Here is a 20706-nt window from a genome sequence, read left to right as displayed (position 1 = left end):
TTCTTTTAGCCTTCTTTCTGCTTTCTTCTTTCTATCTTCAATCTTCTCTTTCTGATTTCTCCTGGCTATCTCCTCTTCCTATCTTCCTTCTTTTAGTCTTCTTTCTCCTTTCTTTTTTCTATCTGCTCTTTCTTATTTCTCCTGTCTATCTCCTCTTCCCATCTTCCTTCTTTTAGTCTTCTTCCTGCTTTCTACTTTCTATCTTCTAGCCTCTTTCTTCTTTTCATTTTTCTTTTTTATTTATTTTTTCTTTTCCCTTCGTCTACTTCACTCATATTATTCACTTGTCACTTATATTTACAGTACATGTTGTAAAATGATAATGTGCAGAAGTAATATATATATATAGTTATTTTCTATTCCTTTATTTAATACAGTAATGTTTTGCAGCCTTTTGCCATATCTTCATCTTGTTTAGTAAGCTCATGTTATACGTTTAGTGCTCTGGTGCACTCATCCTTTTGCATCAATCCATCACAACAGCGTATTTGAAGTGATGAGTACAGGGGCATGAATTCCCATACGTTTCTGTGACTTCTGTGTGCCGTGCATTTGTATTATTCTGATGAATCCTTGCTTTGCTGTATGATACAACCAGAAGCTGCGGCTGCGACCGGTAATCTTCCATAATATTAATTCAGTACAGTCTGGAGTCTTAGTCATCATTTATTCATGCTGTATTACATTCTGCTGCATAAGATAGCGGTGTCCTCACAAAGCAGATGAGTCAGTGCCTTGAGCTCAGGAACTTTTCAATTTGTCTCCTGTTTTCTATCTGTATAAATCTACTTATATGAGGTTCATCAATCTTGATCCTGCAACTCTAGAGATGAATATTAAAAAAAATTCTACTAAAAGATATGATAAAATCCTTTATATTTTCCTCCATGCACAGCTCCACCATGGACTGCTCACAGCTCAGTCCCTTTTATTTCAACGCAATCCCAAAACTCACAGACAAGGGTGGTGCTGTTTTGGGAAGAACAAAGCTTATGTTTTACTAATATCATAAAACTCTTTCAGACTTTAATCACGCTGTTTTTAGCAGCGTTTTTTGGGGGGAGAAAAGCTTTGATTTGCATGTATTTTGTACAAGCACTTTTTGTAATTTTTTCTATAAAGAAGGCTATAGGAAAAAAAGTGGAAAAATATTACATGAAAAAATGCCCTGGACATGCCACAGAAAAAAAAAATTGTGTTTCATATGTTCCTATTGACTCACAATCAACAGCATTTTTGTGACTCAACAAATGGTGCAAAAAATGAAAAAATAATCCATAAAAAAGGCTGTATTTACATTTTTGCTGGATCTCAACTGCAGATAGCCTAGACAGGACTATCATGCAGTAAAGATGGGCTTTAACATTGCATTTTGTCACACGTTTGTTAGTCCCGTAAGGGCTTACATTCGAACCCCCCCCACAAAATGGTATTTGGGCGTATGCGCCAGTGGGACCATAGACTATAATGTTGCCACCGAAGTGAACGTGTGCTTTGACATGCATCATTTTCGGGTGTATAAGTCTACTGGAGGTAGACACTCAGACGCAGTCTGCTACATTTCAACATGCCCAATCCTTAGGGTCTCACTAGAGATAAACCGCTGTCACAGATGTCTACGAGCACCCTATGGAGAACACATGCATGCTTGGCCAAGCTGAGCGTGCACGTGTATACAGAGTGGAATCGCTGTTGGCCAAACATGGAAGGAAATAGTAAAGTAACAAATTCTATAACATCTAAAAAATGGGTACAATAGAGGTTGTCACTTTTTTATGTGGAGTGGAAATCCATATTGTAGTTCAACAAATGCAGTCCGAGCCATTGTTATAATCATGGGCCTAGCTTGAAGCTCATGGGTCCCAGTGCAAAATTTCCAACAGGGCTCCTATCTATTAGTGGTGGTTAAAATACTGGTCTTATCATGCTGACCACTTTAGGCTCAAGAGCTCGCGACTGCAACCCCTGCACCTATTGTAGTTATGCCCCTGGTTATAATGTAGAATTTATTTTTTAAAGTAAAATACTCAAAGTCATACTGGCACTTCAGGACCTTCAAACTAATGCCAAGGGGCTTCCATCACTTTTGCATACCCTATCAAAAAAATCATCTTAGACTTTATTCACACAGCAGTCTCACTGATTCATGTTATTCGCATCTGTAATAAATAAGATAGCCATAAAAAAGTGACACCTGGGACATCTTTAGAATTTAAATTCCTTGTCTGTCCATACTAATACAGATATGACTACGAATAGTTAGAAACATATACCGGTAAGTGCGGTAAAGTATTTTAGCATAAGGATCTGAGTGACCATGTGAAGGCCAAATTGTGATGGCTAGTCAACAGGCTTAGATTACTCCCAAAACCACAGGTCTTGTGGGGTGTTCCTAGTTAGTACCAAAATTGGTTAACAGAAGGGCAATGGATGACCCAGCATAAGTACCAAAGGCTCAAAGATGTATGTGGGGATCAAATGCTAGCCTGTTTGGTTCAACACTGCAAAAGTCCCCACAATTTGGTCAAAACATTAATTTATACCATGAATGACAGATGTCAGAACACACAGGACCTGATTCATCAAAGTCTTAATTCTGTAATTCTGGCGTAAAAGCGTTGACAATTTGAAAAATTTAGGTGCAGCTGTAAGTTGCGCAAAAATTTACCAAATTTTGGCGCTTTCACTCCAGTTTCTCTCAGCTCAGACAAAATGGGCAGAGCTGGGGCAGGAGGAGAGTATGCCATCCGCTGCTCGCCAAATTCGTGATGACCGGAGGTGTTTGCTATGTCACAAATCTTACTCTAGGAGGGGCTGTAGTTGGATCTAGGGCAAGGTGTACACATAGGAGCACGTCAGTCGTCTGACGGTCCTGATTGATGAAACGGACCCATGATGTAGAGCAGCTTTCTCTGCATGGAACTGAGTGGCCAAACACCAGTCAGAGTGCCCATACTAACCACTGTCCATCAAGAAAAATGGCTAACGTGGGCATATAAGCATCTAAACTGAACCATGGAGCAATGGAAGAAGGTAGCCTGGTCTGATGAATCACACTTTTGCACTATGTGGATGGCTGGGTTCATGTCTCTTGCTGGTACTATGGGAAGATGGAAAGTCTGTGGTGGCTGTGCAGTGTGATGCTTTGGGCAATGTTCTTCTGAGAAACCTTGTATTCTGGCATTATGCCTATGTCACTTTGACATGTGCCACCTACTTAAACAATGTTGTAGTTCAAATTGTAATGAGAGTGATATGCTGGCCCCAATATTCACTCCTGTAAAACTTAAAATGTTACGTTACATGCACTGCAAAGAAAAAATGCCATAGTGGCAGTAGGATGTAAAATGTAATGTTTTGAATTTGTAATGTGTGATTCACGCTGTTGTGCCCACAAAGTCCAGAGATCTTAGGGTATGTAATATAGAGGACTTGTAAACCATCATGACATTGGGATGACCAATCCTGTGCAGGTTGAAAATACTGGGAAATGCATTCATGGTTGCTACCATGAAAGAGGAGGAGCAGTCAGTAAGGTACTTTTGTCTTGTTGCCCTGCATCTGACTGGGTGGACAATATGGCGCGACTAGAGCTGTGCTGCAAAATCTAGTAGGGTCATAAGTGTTTCCATATATACTAGTGGATCGCCCCCAGGCGCAGGGCAGTGGGGTACTCGGTCCCTCTGTCTCGGTTCTGGGGATGTCACGGTGGCCCGACCCGGTCCGTGGCCCTGCTAAGGGGCGCCCAATTAAAGGTGAAAGTTTGTCAAGTGTTCGTGACGCCACCTGTGGTGTTCGGTCAGGGTGACCGACGCTGCTGAGGGGTCCGCTGGGGTGATGTTATGGCAGCTAGATGGTATACCTTCCCACAGGTGAATTATATTCCCAGGGCTTCCCAGTAAGGTAGATGATGATGGTGTAGGTCGCAGTAAATAATGAGGACACAAGGTTGCAGTCTCTTTACCTTTTACTGTAGACTTCAGCATCCACAATCCAGAGCACTGCTAACAGGGCTGGCTGAATCCGGCCGGTCCGAAGGCACATCCAGAGTTCCATTTGCAGGTGGAAATCAGTAGCCTTCCTACTAGCACCTGGGTGTTGTAGTACTTCCCTGCTGAGCACCACGGGATAGTCCTCACAACTGTCGTGTATGTTTCTGATATTCTCTCTCCGTCCCCCAGATGGTATGGATAGGACGACCCGTATGACGGGGTAGGCCTGGAGCTATTTTATAGGGACCCTAGAGACGCCCCTCTCCCACAATTTGCCTCCATTGTCTTCATTAGGTTAAAGGTTGGGCAGCCAACTTGAAATTAACTGTCCTGCCGGTCTCTGAAGTAATGCGTAGAGCCTATTACTCCCTTGGTGTTCCGGCCACCGGCTACGCGCCTCAGGAGGATGTTGCCGATCTTAAGGCAGGACTCCTCCTGGTATTATCTCCTTGTGCTGTGATCTCGTTTCTCCCTCTCCACAACATACTTCGCTTCTTGTCCTTCCTTAGGATGCTGCCGCAATGAGGTGCAGGTGCAGCTCCATAACGTTCTATCTCTTGCTATGTCTCTGTCAGGATCCCACCCCTGACAGGGACCTCTGTCTGAAGCTCAGATGTTCCTCCTTCTCCCCCTGTCTGCCTGACAGGTCTTCTCTGGGTCGAACCCAAGTAGCTTTCTCACTAACTTCCTATCCAGCCCCCAGTTTTACCAGAGTGTGAGGAGTGGCCTAATACATAGAACCCTTTTGCTCCTCCTGGTGGCCGGAGTGTGAAGTGTAGTGTGTGACTGTGATACCTGGTCAGGTGAACTCCTTTAGTGCCATCAGACGTACCATCACTCCCCCTGGTGGAAGAGCAACAATACTGCAATGACCAGGACTCTGGGGCGCTGCACTAGGGCAAGACGGTTGCAATGGTGCCAGTAGTTACATATTGTAAGGAGTCTGGTTTACCTTAAAAGCTGTTTAGTCACAGCCTAAACAGGGGCCATTAGAATCTTAGTCATGATGAGGAGTGTGTGCTAATAGTGGAGGAAGAAGTGATTTAGTCTATTATTGACCCCACCGGAGAAGATGCTAATACAAGGCTAGCAACTATGCGGTTCATGTTCTTGCAAGGTTAAATAGGTGCAAGAGACAACCAGAGTGACAGTGAGTATAAATACCAAATATGACAAATTTTACTGTGTCCAGTTCTTGGCACCACATTGTAAAAAGACATGATGAACATACGGGAGCAAGTTCAGAGAAGAGCTACCAGGATGGTGACCAGTCTGCAAACAATGTCCTATGAGGAACAGTTACAGGATCTGGGAATGTTTAGCTTGCAAAAGAGAAAACTGAGAGGAGACTTAATAGCTGTCTACAAATATCTGAAGGGATGTCACTGTGATCATCATTATTATTCTCATTTGAACAAAGAAAGGCTAGATGCAATGGGATGAAACTGAAAGGGAGGAGACACAGAGTAGATATTAGAAAAAACTGTGACAGTGAGGGTGATCAATGAGTGGAACAGGCTGCCAGGAGAGGTGGTGAGTTCTCCTTCAATGGAAGTCTTGAAACAGAGGCTGGACAGACATCTGTCTGAGATGGTTTAGTGAATCCTGCATTGGGCAGGGGGTTGGACACGATGACCCTGGAGGTCCATTCTAACGCTACCTTCCTATAATTCCACTGTGTGCTGTGAACTGTCTGAACAAGTAATAGAGGCAGTGGGAGCCGTCTATATTCAGAACGGTAGTAACCCCGAGTGTAGGAATTTTACCTAACATGTATATAACAAATAGATGTGGTATCAATTCATTTTGGAAATTGTAGGTCTTATCATTTGATGAATACTCCACTCAGGAATACTACCGTAATTTATATGTTCATACCTTTCCCTTTTTATTTGTTCTTATGTGGTTCCAGCTACTGACTAATTGATATATTTTAATGTTTCAATAAATTGTATTTTATCTAAATTATGTTAATACATTTTGTGTTAATCCTGTGCACTTTTTCCTGCCTGAGTTGCTATTCTCATGGTGCTGCATATGTACCTTATTTAAATTTACAATTATTATTCTCTATGTACTTGGATTGATTGCTAATATTGGTTTACCCCCCAAAAGAAAGTAGATACCCCCAAAAGAATTGCACTCACCAGATCCCAAACAATTACATTTGGCAAGTGACACACAAATGTGTGTCATTGTCAGGTCCTCCTGACAGTGGTTGTCTCCCCTTGGTGACCGGAAGCAGAATCACTCACAATCGGGAGCAGAGTGATATTACTACCTAATCTGTGTATGAGAGCTGCAGAGCAATGCATCTGGAATGGCGAGGGACCTGACTGTGACGAAGAATTCTGTGTGAAAGCCCATCCACCATCGGAACTGGACAATTGTAATTGTTCAGGGTCTGGTGAGTGCAATTTTTTTGGGGTTGTCTGCTTTCTTTCATGAAGGGTCCTGATGTATTCCTTTAACTTTTTAGCTGTCTGGAAACTTTCTTATTGAAACACATCTAGAGCTTATTTTTGGAGTAGGGATTATATTTTAATCATACTCCAAAAAGCCTGAAAAATCATGTTAGGGCTTATTTTTGGAGTAGCGCTTATTTTGGGGGAAACACAGTATGTATAAAGCCTGCTCTGTCTTTTTCTAGCCAATCCTTTCACTCAGATATCTCAGCATCATGTCAATTCTGATCTGCCTTTTTCTAGCCAGTCCCTTCGCTCAGATGCCTATGTGTCATTTAATTTCTATGCTGTGTCTTCTTCAAGCCAGTCTCTTCGTTCAAATGCCTGAGTATCATATCAATCTGGCTCTGTCTATTTCTAACCAGCTCTTTCACTCAGATGCCTGAGTATCACATAAATTCTGTTATGTGTCTCCTTCTAGCCAGCTCTTTCACTCAAATGCCTGAGTATCACGTCAGTTGTGTTCTGTGTCTTCTTCTAGCCAACTCCTTCACTCAGAAGCCTGAGTATTACGTCAGTTCTGTTCTGTGTCTTCTTCTAGCCAGCTCCTTCACTCAGATGCCTAAGTATCACATCAATTCTGTTCTGTGTCTTCTTCTAGCCAGCTCTTTCACTCAGATGCCTGAATATCACGTCAGTTGTGTTCGGCGTCTTCTTATAGCCAGCTCTTTCACTCAGATGCCTGAATATCACGTCAGTTGTGTTCGGCGTCTTCTTCTAGCCAGCTCCTTCACTCAGATGCCTAAGTATCACATGAATTCTGTTCTGTGCCTTCTTCTAGCCAGCTCTTTCACTCAGATGCCTGAGTATCACATCATTTGTGTTCTGTGTCTTCTTCTAGCCAGCTCCTTCACTCAGATGCCTGAATATCACGTCAGTTGTGTTCTGTGTCTTCTTCTAGCCAGCTCCTTCACTCAGATGCCTGAATATCACGTCAGTTGTGTTCTGTGTCTTCTTCTAGCCAGCTCCTTCACTCAGATGCCTGAGTATCACATAAATTCTGTTATGTGTCTCCTTCTAGCCAGCTCTTTCACTCAAATGCCTAAGTATCACATGAATTCTGTTCTGTGTCTTCTTCTAGCCAACTCCTTCACTCAGAAGCCTGAGTATTACGTCAGTTCTGTTCTGTGTCTTCTTCTAGCCAGCTCCTTCACTCAGATGCCTAAGCATCACATCAATTCTGTTCTGTGTCATCTTCTAGCCAGCTCTTTCACGCAGATGCCTGAGTATTACGTCAGTTTTGTTCTGTGTCTTCTTCTAGCCAGTTCCTCCACTCAGATGCCTAAGTATCACATCACTTCTGTTCTGTGTCTTCTTCTTGCCAGCTCCCTCACTCAGATACCTGAGTATTACGTCAAGTAAATTCTATCATGTCTCTCCCTGTAGTCAGTATTATTCCTTTTCATTACCTGTGTGGCATAGCTCTATTCCTGAACTTCACCCATTGAATAGCTTTTTGGATTTTTCTATGACATTACACCTGGATCCAGACCTATCCTGATGTTGCTTCCACCTTGCACTATGGGCACCACACCCATAACTTATAGTTCTAACCATTTGACCACGCTGCAATTCTGTCTCCTGTCGTTGCTGCCAACTATTTGCAATCCTAAGATTTTACACTTTAAGCCACTCATTATTTCATGGTTTTGCTGTTTAAATGACTGTACTCATAGAGAGTGAGAATAATCTGCAAATATTGTAGTATTTAAAAGACTATAAGCCCTTGTACGCCAACCGTGACCAAAACCACTCTATGCTTCTCAGTGAGAAAATAAATCTTTTTGTTGACGCTAAAACATTCCAGTTGACTAGAGTGCGTGCCTTACTGGCAATGTTATTCAAGATGGTAGTCGCCTCATTTTTAGTATGGGCTGACAAAAATTTCTCCCTGGGGGTATACATCAACATACTGTCTAAAAATTTTGTTTATGTGCACCATAAACACCCATTAAAACAATAATGTTGGTGTTGCATCACAAACAGCAGTCACCCTGGTGATATAGTGGTGGTGGATGATGAGGAAGAGGAGAAGGAGGAGGACAACAGCAAATAGGCCAATTCAGGAATCGTATACCCATGTGTAGATGTGAAGAGGTGCATGGGAATAGACCACCCCCAAAAAGACATTGGATTTGAATTTATATTACGCTGCTATCATTCGGTGGTGTTGAGAAGTATGGCCCAATCCTGCCCTTGTTCATTTTTTATAAGAGTTAGCCAGTCAGCATTTTCAGTTGACTGGTGGATGCACTTATTATTTATAATTCCACCAGCTGCTCTAAATGCCCGCTCTGATAAAATGCTAGCGGCAGAGAAGGCCAGGACCTCCAAGGTGTAGAGAGCCAGTTCATGCTACGTGTCCAGCTTGCATACCCAATAGCTATAAGGCACAGAGGAATCACGGAAGACGTTGGTACGGTCAGCAAAGTACTCCCTCAGCATCTTCCAAAACTTTGCACTTCTTGTGAGAGTACCCCATGAATCAGGGCCAGTGCAATTGGAGGGTCTGAGAAAAGTCTCACAGAACTTTGGCAGTGTTCCCCTGCCTCTGCTGGATTGAAGTTGTGTCGCATGTACTCCTTGGTTTTCCAAAGCACTGTGACCTCTGCAGCCAGCGTTTTTAGATGGGAATTTTTTTTATTAATTCTGCGACAAGGGTCCTCTGGTAATGCAACATGTTAGTAGACCTGCCTGCCTCTGGAATAAGAGATAGGAAGTTCTCCTTGTAGTGTGGGTCTAGAAGTGTCACCAACCAGTAATGACTGTCACCCAAAATTTTGAGAATATGAGGGTCACGGGAAAGGCAGTGTAACATAAACTCAGCCATGCATGCCAGACTGCTAACAGGCAAGACATCTGTGTCCTCACCAAGAGGATGACTGACTATGCTCTCCTCCTCTTCCCTGTCCTCAGGCCATCCACGCTGAACAGTCTGACAGTTGTGCATGTAGTACCGTCTACAGCTCATGAAAGTAGCTCCTTTTCCTCCTCCTCCTCTTCCTCATTGTCAACGAATCCACGTTGGGATGAGATGAGGCTGGGCTGTGTGTAATCACCCTGTATGGTTCCTTGCTCCATCTCATTGTGCTCTGCCTGCAATGCATCCTCTTTGATTGTGAGTAGAGAGCATTTCAGAAGACACAGAAGTGGGATGGTGATGTTAATTATGGCATCATCGCCGCTCACCATCTTGGTGGTCTTCTCAGTTTTAGAGCATGGTATATATGTCTGACATCCATATCCACTCCTGAGGTCTTATGTGTGGAGTCTGAACTGAATACCGATGGCCTTGTTGATGCTGGTAGTCAACAACTGCCCTCTTCTGCTCACAAATCCTTTACAACATCTGAAGTGTAGAGTTCCAACGTGTGGGGACATCACACACCAGTCAGTGAGCCAGAAGCTGCAAACACTGCTGAAGCACGGCAAGGGCGTAGAAGGCTGTAGCTGACTTTCTAAAATAGGCACACAGGCAGCATATTTTCACAAGCCGATTTGGCCTTGTAGCTTTTGAGAAACTGTTGAACAATGAGGTTAAGTGTTGTGAATTCTGCTCTTGGCCTCCCTCCGGTGGTTATAAGTGGTAGTGCTGCTGTCTCTGGATCGCAGCATTCATCAGGTGTGTCAAGTTTTTGCAATCCTGACTGGGCTATTTAGCCTTGCTTGACCCTTTAGTCAGTGCCAGTTGTCCATTGTTCCTGGAGGATTCACATCCTTGCCTGCTCTCTCCTGCTTTGCTGTTCCTTTCAACAAAGATAAGTTCTGGCCTTGATTTTTTCTGTCCACATGCTGTGGCCTTATTGTTCAGTTCTTTTCCATGTTTTTGTCTTGTCCAGCTTGGTCTGAACAAGGATTTGTTTAGCCAAGCTGGTTGTTTAGCCAAGCTGGTATCTCTGGAGATGCAGATATACCCTCCATATCTTTAGTTAGCTGTGGAGATTTTGTATTTTCTGTGGTGGATATTTTCTAGTATTTTAATACTGACCGCATAGTACTCTGTCCTATCCTTTCTATTTAGCTAGAAGTGGCCTCCTTTGCTAAATTCTGATTTCAGTCTGTGTATGTTTTTTCCCTCTCCTCTCACAGTCAATATTTGTGGGGGGCTGGCTATCCTTTGGGAATTTTCTCTGAGGCAAGATAATTTTCCCTTTTCTATCTCTAGGGGTAATTAGTCCTCCGGCTGTGTCGAGATGTCTAGGGAGTGATAGGTACATTCCACGGCTACTTCTAGTTGCGGTGTTAAGTTCAGGGTCTGCGGTCAGTACAGGTACCACCTTCTCCAGAGTACGTCTCATGCTGCTCTTAGGCCACCAGATCATAACAGTTAAGCATATGAGCCAGGCATGGTACGTGTGTTACCTCGCAACGCCTCAAAGCCGCCACCAGGTTCCGGCCATTGTCACACACGACCATGCCTGGCTGTAGGTTCAGTGGTGTCAGCCACAGATCTGCCTGCTCTTTCAGCTCTGTCCACAACTCTTCAGCATTGTTCTGCTTGTCACCTAAACATGGCTGCCGCAATACAGTGTGTGGCAGACAATCCCTGCATGTTGATTGGCGCTCTAAAGAGCGCCAAACATGCAGGGCGGGGACCCAAACTCCCGCCGAGCAACTCCGGAAATGCTCGCTGCTCACCGAGCATCGCGAGCAGCGAGATGCTCAGGTGAGCACCGAGCACTTCCGAGCATGCTCGCTCATCAGTAGTCATTAACTTTTATTGATCTTCTCATTCAACAATTTGTCATTGATTAAACATATAAAGAGATTTTTGCTTTACGATGAGTTTCTGAAAAAGAAATTGAAGATAGTTACTAGTCTGAGTGCATCTTGTCACTTTTGCAAAAATGGATGTTGATAATATTTGTTTTACCTGTGATTTTTTAACGCCACCGAAAAAGTAGCACAAATATCGCGCAGAAGGAATATAACAACTAAATTTATAAACTAATTAAAAACTGATAGTAATACATATATGGGAAACAAAAGTCTGAAGATATTCATTGATTGTTCTATGGGGGAGTGTGGTGGGCTTGCTTTGTGACCTATGGGAGGGAGAGAATGTGATCTCTGGCCTTTTCTGAATGTCGGATCCTGAGTTATCCATATGTAGGTGTTACCTTTTATTGTAAAGCCTGCGGTGTTGCTATAAAAGTGCTGTGGAATATGCTGGCAGTATAAAAAAAATCATTATTATTATGTGATGATAATGAAACTGCAGTAAGGTAATGTCTACAGATTGAAAAAGTATCATCGTGTTGTGACAGATTTATACACATGTGGCAATGGGATTACAAAAAACCCTGAATTCAATGATTACGATGTGTGTCTGGATACTTTTCTCCATACTGGGCAATGAATTAAAAAACAAAAAACAAACCAAAAATCCTTCAAAATATTTTTCACATGTTTAGACAAGTTATTTTTTGATTGCACATTTCGATTAAAATGGGAAAAGTTCTGACTTGTCTCTAAGTAGAATCACTCCTATAAGATTGAATCGAACCTTTCATGTATTGTTACATCACCATATGAGGTATAATCAGAAGAGTCATAATTATATGCAACAACCAATGCTGCTGACAGCTGAAATAACATTGGTCGATACTGTATAATTTACCTTTATAGGGTCTAGAATATATAAGGGGTTATTCACTACTATCATATTCATGACCTATCCACAGGAAATATCATAAATATCAGATTGGGTAGGGGTCTAACGCATTGTACCTCCACCTATCAGCTGTTCTAGCAGCAGTTGGATGTAAACAGTTGTACGTTTATTCGCCGCACTGATGATCTGCAGCGGCCACTAAACAGTTGATGTAGTGGTGGTGTTAAGCTCCACAATTGTTTACATCCTGCCACTTTCAGAGCTGTAGAAAGCTGTCTGCTGGACCCCCATTAATGATACCTTTCCCTGAGTATCAAGTATATTATCTGCTTAACTGCTATGGTAGAAGAAGGGGTATCTTCTATGGGGCCCATCAACAAAGAGGATCCACCTCCGCTTGGAGGTGAGGCTCGGTTGGGGACAACCGGTGATGACAAGAGTAGGAAAATGAATTCATATGTTTGAACCATCAAAGCATGAAGAAAAACAATTAGATTCTAAGAATGGACCACAATAATTTGACCTTTGATGTCCCAATGAAGCAGGCCTCTTTGCAAATTTTGCTCCGTAGCCCCACATTTTTGATACATGTCTGATGCCTTTAGGCTCTGTGTAAATCATGAACTCCATGTTATTTTGTGATGACCCTATATTTTGCAAAACACAGTCTCTTCTTTACAATACAGTTAAAAAAATCCACTTTGATTGGAGTCAAAAGAACATTCTGGCCTTATCTTGGGTGAAAACAGCCATAAAGATACATTTGACGCACACCAGGAAAAATATAATTTACCAAATTTAAGGGTCAGGTGTAATTTGCCCTGATCCTTTCTGTGATCTAATAAAATAAGTACCTTTGTACATTGGAGATGGGGCTGCTTGAATGGCATTAAATTATGCAACTTACTAATATACTTTACATCTAAAAGATGTCCTGATCTTTAGCAATAGGCTCCAGTGTCAGCTCTCACAGGTGGTCTTATGGTCAGTTATTTCTGTGTCAAGACATAACCAGAGCACTATCTGATAGTGATGGGTCGTTCACAACCGATCCAAGTAAAAGAGCTGGCACCCTACTGGGAATGATGGGAGCCAACACCTGAGAGAAAGCCACTAAAGTCTAGAAATGGGGTAAAATGACGGCGTCCATTGGCCAAAATCCCACTCACTCAAACCAAGTCCATATCACCCATCGATTTCATTGGCTGGCTGCAAAGAGGCAGGGTTTGGCTGCGGGAGGGCAGGGTTTTAGCCATGTTAATGTAATTTTAAATGTGTATTTAGTTATAACACATAGTTATTCGGGATCCATTTAGGATCCAAAAGAGCTGTTTTTTTAAGTGATCCAGATCCAGAAACAGAGCCAGACTGCCCATCACTACTATCTGACAGGGGCTGACTGATTGTATATTTCGTTAGATAAGCCTACCTACACATCTACACATCGGCTGTCACCGAAAAGGGGGCTGGCTTAGCTATCACAAGCCAGAAGACGGCATACTTGAGGTTATAACTAAAGATCGGGACACCTTTCAGACTAAAGTATATTAGTAAATAGAATAATTTTGCTTTTTTTTCTCTAAATTTAGCAGCCCCTTCGAAAAAGTGTTTATATTTAAAAATATAAATTCTGAGCCGAAGTGTTCATCCCATGAGCAAGGAATCCTAGAAATGCCAACTACGCCATCCACTATTTATTTAATTTGAGACCTTATGTTATGACAGCTCTCATAGTAAAAAGAGAAAAAAACACCATTGCTTAGTGTCCTACACACTGACCCCATGTAGAGAACATGTTGGGCCAAATGATGTCGTAGAGTCAAAACAAAAAAACATGTATGACCAGCCACATGGGATTTTACCAGTCCTGTCTGTGGGAACGTCTTTATGAAGATGGTTTTCCTGCTGTTCCATCCATTTCAAATGTATATTACTGTAAATCTTTAATCTGAATCCTTTAGTATGAAATGCTGCAAAGAATAATATTAATCCCCCCAGAGTCATGATAATAAAGAAAGATGTTAGTGATATTATTAGGAGACAGAGTGAATAATATCAGCTTGATTTCCCTTTGCCTTCATCTCTAATTAGTACTTTATAATTTTGTATGAGCCGTACACGAGCGTTCATTAAGCGGGTGCATATTGTGCATTAAGATCACAAGACAGAAATTATGTCTCTATTCTGAGCTGTGCTGACATTTTCATTTTGGTATCATAAGCATTTAAAAGATATGTAAAAATTGAACCCATGGGAAAAAATCATCACTGTGAAGGGATGGTCCATAACAATGGCGGACACCGACAGTAAAGGGCCCTTGTGAGAGAACAATATATGGACCCTTTAGAATCCATTATCTTTTCTTAATTTACATGTCCACCTGCATTGGAAGTGGAAATGGCCCCTCTATGGCTCCTGTGAGACTGCACAGGTTGCAATGGTATGTCAACTCAAACGTGAGCTACCACCCCTCCTAATGTGTTCACTCAGCCCATCATAACCCCCATTCCCCCATTCTGTCAGTTAGTGGAGAAACTATTGATGATAGCTGTTCTTAATTTTTTTATTCAGAAGATTAAGGTGCTAGTATACAAAAGGTTAGATCACAGTTACCTTGCTACCCATGATCCCTACACAGCCCTTACCTTACTACCCATGATCCCTGAACAGCCCATACCTTACTACCCATGATCCCCACAGCCCTTACCTTACTACCCATGATCCCCACACATCACTTACCTTACTACTCATTATCCCCACACAGTCCTTACCTTACTACCCATGATCCCCACACAACCCTTACCTTTCTACCCATGATTCACACACAGCCCTTACCATACTACTCATGATCCCCGCACAGTCCTTACCTTACTACCCATGATCCCCACACAACCCTTACCTTACTACCCATGATTCCCACAAAGCCCTTACTCGATTATCTATGATCCCCACACAGACTTACCTTACTTCTCATGATCCCTGAACAGCTCTTACCTTACTTCCCAATATCCCCACACAGCGCTTAGCTTACTACTCATGATCCCCGAACAGCACTTACTTTACTACCCGTGATCCCCGCACAAAACTTACCTTACAACCCATGATCTCCACAGAGCCCTTACCTTACTACCCATGATCCCTGCACAGCTCTTAACTTACTGCCCATGATCTCCACATAGCCCTTACCCTACTACTCATGATTCCCACACAACCCTTAGCTTACTACCCATGATCCTCGCACAACACTTTCCTTACTGCCGATGATCCCCTCATAGCCTTTACCTTACTACCCATGATCTCCACACAGCCCTTACCTTACTACCCATGATCCCCTCATAGCCCTTACCCTACTACCCATGATCCCCACACAGCCCTTACCTTACTACCCATGATCTCCACACAGCCCTTTCCTTACTACCCATGATCCCCTCATAGCCCTTACCTTACTACCCATGATCTCCACACAGCCCTTACCTTACTATCCATGATCCCCACACAACCCTTACCTTACTACTCATGATCCCCGCACAGTCCTTACCTTACTACTCATGATCCCCACACAACCCTTACCTTACTACCCATGCTTCACACAAAGCCCTTACCCTACTACCCATGATCCCCACACAGACTTACCTTACTTCTCATGATCCCTGAACAGCTCTAACCTTACTTCCCAATATCCCCACAAAGCGCTTAGCTTACTACCCATGATCCCCGAACAGCACTTACCTTACTACCCATGATCCCCACACAGCATTTACTTTACTACCCGTGATCCCCGCACAGCACGCCACTTACTTTACTACCCATGATCCCCACACAACACTTACCTTACAACCCATGATCCCCACACAGCCCTTAGCTTACTACTCATGATCCCTGCACAGCCCTTACCTTACTGCCCATGATCTCCACATAGCCCTTACCCTACTACTCATGATCCCTACACAACCCTTAGCTAACTACCCATGAACCCCGCACAACACTTACCTTACTGCCCATGATCCCCTCATAGCCCTTACCTTACTACCCATGATTCCCGCACAGCCCTTACCTTACTGCCCATGATCCCCACACAGCCCTTGCCTTACTGCCCATGATACCCCAATAGCCCTTACCTTACTACTCATGATCCATGCACAGCCCTTACCTTACTCCCCACGATCCACACACCTCTTACCTTAGTATTTACACTGGTCAAAAAAATAAAGGGAACACTTAAACAACAGAATATAACTCCAAGTAAATCAAACTCCTGTGAAATCAAACTGTCCACTTAGGAAGCAACACTGTTTGACAATCAATTTCACATGCTGTTGTGCAAATGGAATAGACAACAGATGGAAATTATTGGCAATTATCAAGACACACTCAATAAAGGAGTGGTTCTGCAGGTGGGGACCACAGACCACATCTTAGTACCAATGCTTTCTGACTGATGTTTTGGTAACTTTTGAATGTTGGTTGTGCTTTCACACTCGTGGTAGCATGAGACAGACTCTACAACCCACACAAGTGGCTCAGGTTGTGCAGCTCATCCAGGCTGGCACATCAATGTGAGCTGTGGCAAGAAGGTTTGCTGTGTCTGTCAGCGTAGTGTTCAGAGGCTAGAGGCGCTACCAGGAGACAGGCCAGTACACCAGGAGATGTGGAGGGGGCTGAAGGAGGGCAACAACCCAGCAGCAGGACCGCTACCTAAACCTTTGTGCAAGGAGGAACAGGAGGAGCACTGCCAGAGTCCTGCAAAATGACCTCCAGCAGGCCACAAATGTGCATGTGTCTGCACAAACAGTTAGAAACTGACTCCATGAGGATGGTCTGAGTGCCCGACATCCACAGATGGGGGTTGTGCTCACAGTCCAACACCGTGCAGGACGCTTGGCATTTGTTACAGAACACCAGGATTGACAAATTCACCACTGGTGCTCTGTGCTCTTCACAGATGAAAGCAGGTTCACAGTGAGCACATGTGACAGACGTGACAGAGTCTGGAGATGCCTTGGAGAGTGATCTGCTGCCTGCAACATCCTTCAGCATGACCGGTTTGGCAGTGGGTCAGTAATGGTGAGGGGTGGCATTTCTTTGGAGGGCCGCACAGCCCTCCATGTGCTCGCCAGAGGTAGACTGACTGCCATTAGGTTCCAAGATGAGATCCTCAGACCCCTTGTGAGACCATATGCTGGTGCGGTTGGCCCTGGGTTCCTCCTAATGCAGGACAATGCTAGACCTCATGTGGCTGGAGTGTGTCAGCAGTTTCTGCAAGATGAAGGCATTGAAGCTATGGACTGGCCCGCCCGTTCCACCAAAGTCACGTTGCACCACAGACTGTCCAGGAATTGGCGGATGCTTTAGTCCAGGTTTGATAGGAGATTCCTCAGGAGACCATCTGCCACCTCATCAGGAGCATGCCCAGGCACTGTAGGGAGGTCATATAGGCACATGGAGGCCACACACACTAATGAGCATCATTTCCTTGTCTTGAGGCATTTCCACTGAAGTTGGATCAGCCTGTAATTTGATTTTCCACTTTGATTTTGAGTATCATTCCAAATTCAGACCTTAATGGGACATTCATTTTGATTTACATTGATCATTTTTATGTTTTATTGTTCTCAACACATTCCACTATGTAATGAATAAAGATTTGCAACTGGAATATTTAATTCAGTGATATCTAGGATATCATAGGTGGTATTTTAGTGTTTCCTTTATTTTTATTGAGCAGTGTATTTTTCCCACAAAACACTTACCTTACTTTCCATAATCTATCCATATTCTTACTTTGCTATCTATTATCCTAGTAAAGCCCTAACATTACTATCCATGACCCCCGCAAACCTTTTACTTTACTATTATCCTCACACCTCTTACCTTACTATCCATAGTTTATCCACAATCTTACTTTACTATCCATTATCTTTTCATACCTCTTACCATATTATCTATTATCCCCTTACATCCCTTACCTTACTACCCATGATCCAGGCACATCTCTTACTTCACTTTCCTTTACCCTTACACCCCTTACCTTACTACCCATGATCCAAGCACATCTATTACCTCACTTTACCCTTACATCGCTTACCTTACTACCCATGATCCAGGCACATCTATTACCTCACTTTCCTTTACCCTTACACCCCTTACCTTACTACCCATGATCCAGGCACATCTATTACCTCACTTTCCTTTACCCTTACACCCCTTACCTTACTACCCATGATCGTCCCACTCCCTTCTTTACCAAGGGCTTGTGGATAGACAAGATCCAGCACAGGTCATGAGGCTGCACTAACTCTTCCCAGGGGTCTTGCTTTTCAATTTGAAGTACTTCTACCATCAAATTTCACAACACAAACTACATGTATTATTAAATAGATATATTAAACCTGATGAGGCTGGCGTATCATCTTTGATAATCTATGACAGAATAACTGTAATCGTTTTTGAAAGCTTAAACTCAATCTTCACTGAGCTAGTGTGATTGACAGCTTCTCAGTGTCCATCCTCCCTGTTGATGCTGAGATCTCTCACTGCTCAGTACAAGCTGCAGCTATCAGTCAAACTGGGTGGGAGGGGACTGAATGCACTTGGACTCATGAGATCCTGAGATATGACATTTTATTCTGCGGACATTGTGAGAATATGAGTACTGAGCAAAATCATGGCCTTCTTACCTGTTAAAATAAAGATGAAGTTACAAATTTATATATGATAATTCATATGGAGAACAAGGAGTGTCATTAGTTTCCAAATTTGGGGATCAAAAGATAATAGAAAAAATTTAAATTTGCAATGCAGTTTTGAGTGGTGGTCTAAAAGGGGTTTCACTACATAGGCTTTAAATAGCAAATACGTTAAATGGGTTGTTCATTACTTGGGCAACGTTAAATACAATTGTGCCCAATAGAAAAAAAAAATAATAAAACCCTTTATATTCATCTTTCGCACATTGCTGGAACATTGCTGGATCTGCCCGCGTGACATTATTATGCAGTAGGAACACTGCAGTCAATCAGTTGGCGGACAAACCTTTCAATATGTGGAAACCTGTTGTATAAAATAAAACCATTTTGTGGTTGTTTTTTCTGTTCTTTTGCCCTTGTTGTTTTTCACATTTTGTGCTATTTGGGTTTTCCATTAATCACACTGTATGTAAGTGTAGCATTTATAATTTTTGTGCCCTGTTGACCACAAACCTTGTCAATTTATAGTTTGGACATATTTTATACCTCTTTATCCTCATATTATTATCTTTATACCATTTTTATCTTTTGTATAGTATCTCCATTAGTCATTGGTCAATTTTAACAAACTCTTGAACTTTGGATAAGGTAATTTGGGGTCACTTATTTTCGTACCATCACCATTCATTTTCGTGTTCTTGTAAGAATAATCACATTGCTAAAACTCTCTTCCAATAAAAATACAAGGTCCAGTGAATATAAGACTCCTGGGATTTGCTCCGTAGACCTGTAAATGCCATAGAGTATATCTTACTCAAGATTTATAGAAATAAGGCGAACACAGATTGTATCATTGTGCGGGATATTTCCTTCACTTAGCGCATATATAACACGAGGCATGGATCTGTCTAGTGCTTTCGATGTTCGTTATGTTTTTGTAAATGTGAGAAGAATTACAATGGTTTATATTATATAAAGATCCTTGCTTGGCCAAGCATGCATATGTTTGCAATTAGGAGGGAGGAATAAGCCAAACATCACTAGCGATGTCTTATCTCCCAGGAGAACAAAATGATTGGGCATGTTTAAATGCAACATGTCTGACCCTTCTTTTCCTCAGTATCTTCTATCTTGGAATGTCAGGACATTAACATTTACATGAAATGGTTGGCCAACATTTATCTTATATGTATGGTCACCTTTAACAAGGCTAATTTTGTTGAAGAACCTTTGAACATGATTTTTTTGTATTGCACACATGTAATTGATACAATCTTCTCCTTACACTTAGTTAATAGCTAACACTACATATAGAGATGAGCACTGACCGCAGCGCATGACTCGATCCGGTTCTTGAGATTCATCAATAGTACAAATCCAGCTTCACGGCATGGTAGAAGTATTCAAAATGTTATTTAAACTTGCATAAAAAAATCTTCACTAGGTGAATAGGAAATGGATTAAAAATCCACAGAACCAACGCATTTCGGATCAACCATGACTAAGGACTCAAAAGCCCAAAATGCACTTGTCGGATCTATGGGGTCTTAATCCTTATTCTCTCACCTCGTGAACATTTTGTGCTAGTTTAAATAAAATTTAGCATTTTTCTTCTCCCAAGCCGTGAAGCCAGATTTGTTCTATGGCGGAATCTCTGTCAATGTGCTTGTGCCGTGTCCCGCGCTATATCTACATGTAGGATAGACTTTGATGTGAGCCAGTTAGTCTTTGTGGACTGCTGTTTTTGAGTTAGTTTCGAGTCCCATTGGTAAGACCCGCATCTAATATACATTTATGACATATCCTAAGTATATGATGTAAATATACGAGCTGTAGTTACGCCTTTAAGATACCTTTATACATACGATTAATACAGTTGAACCTACCAAACCAGCGGTGAGACTGTCTGACCATATAATGTGTATGGTGGTGTCCGTACACCTCCCTCC

General features: G+C 42.4%; 1 long non-coding RNA gene across 3 annotated transcripts in view; it reads left to right on the top strand.

The window, feature by feature from the left end:
* LOC143815131 (uncharacterized) overlaps positions 1-20706 on the top strand; it is a 610659-nt gene that overhangs the window by 3308 nt on the left and 586645 nt on the right. The window lies entirely within an intron of this gene.

The sequence above is a fragment of the Ranitomeya variabilis genome, chromosome 3 (assembly GCF_051348905.1).
Source record: "Ranitomeya variabilis isolate aRanVar5 chromosome 3, aRanVar5.hap1, whole genome shotgun sequence".
In the NCBI taxonomy this organism is placed as follows: Eukaryota; Metazoa; Chordata; class Amphibia; order Anura; family Dendrobatidae; genus Ranitomeya; species Ranitomeya variabilis.
Note: the sequence above shows the minus strand (reverse complement) of the source record. Positions and strands in the feature narration are given on the sequence as shown.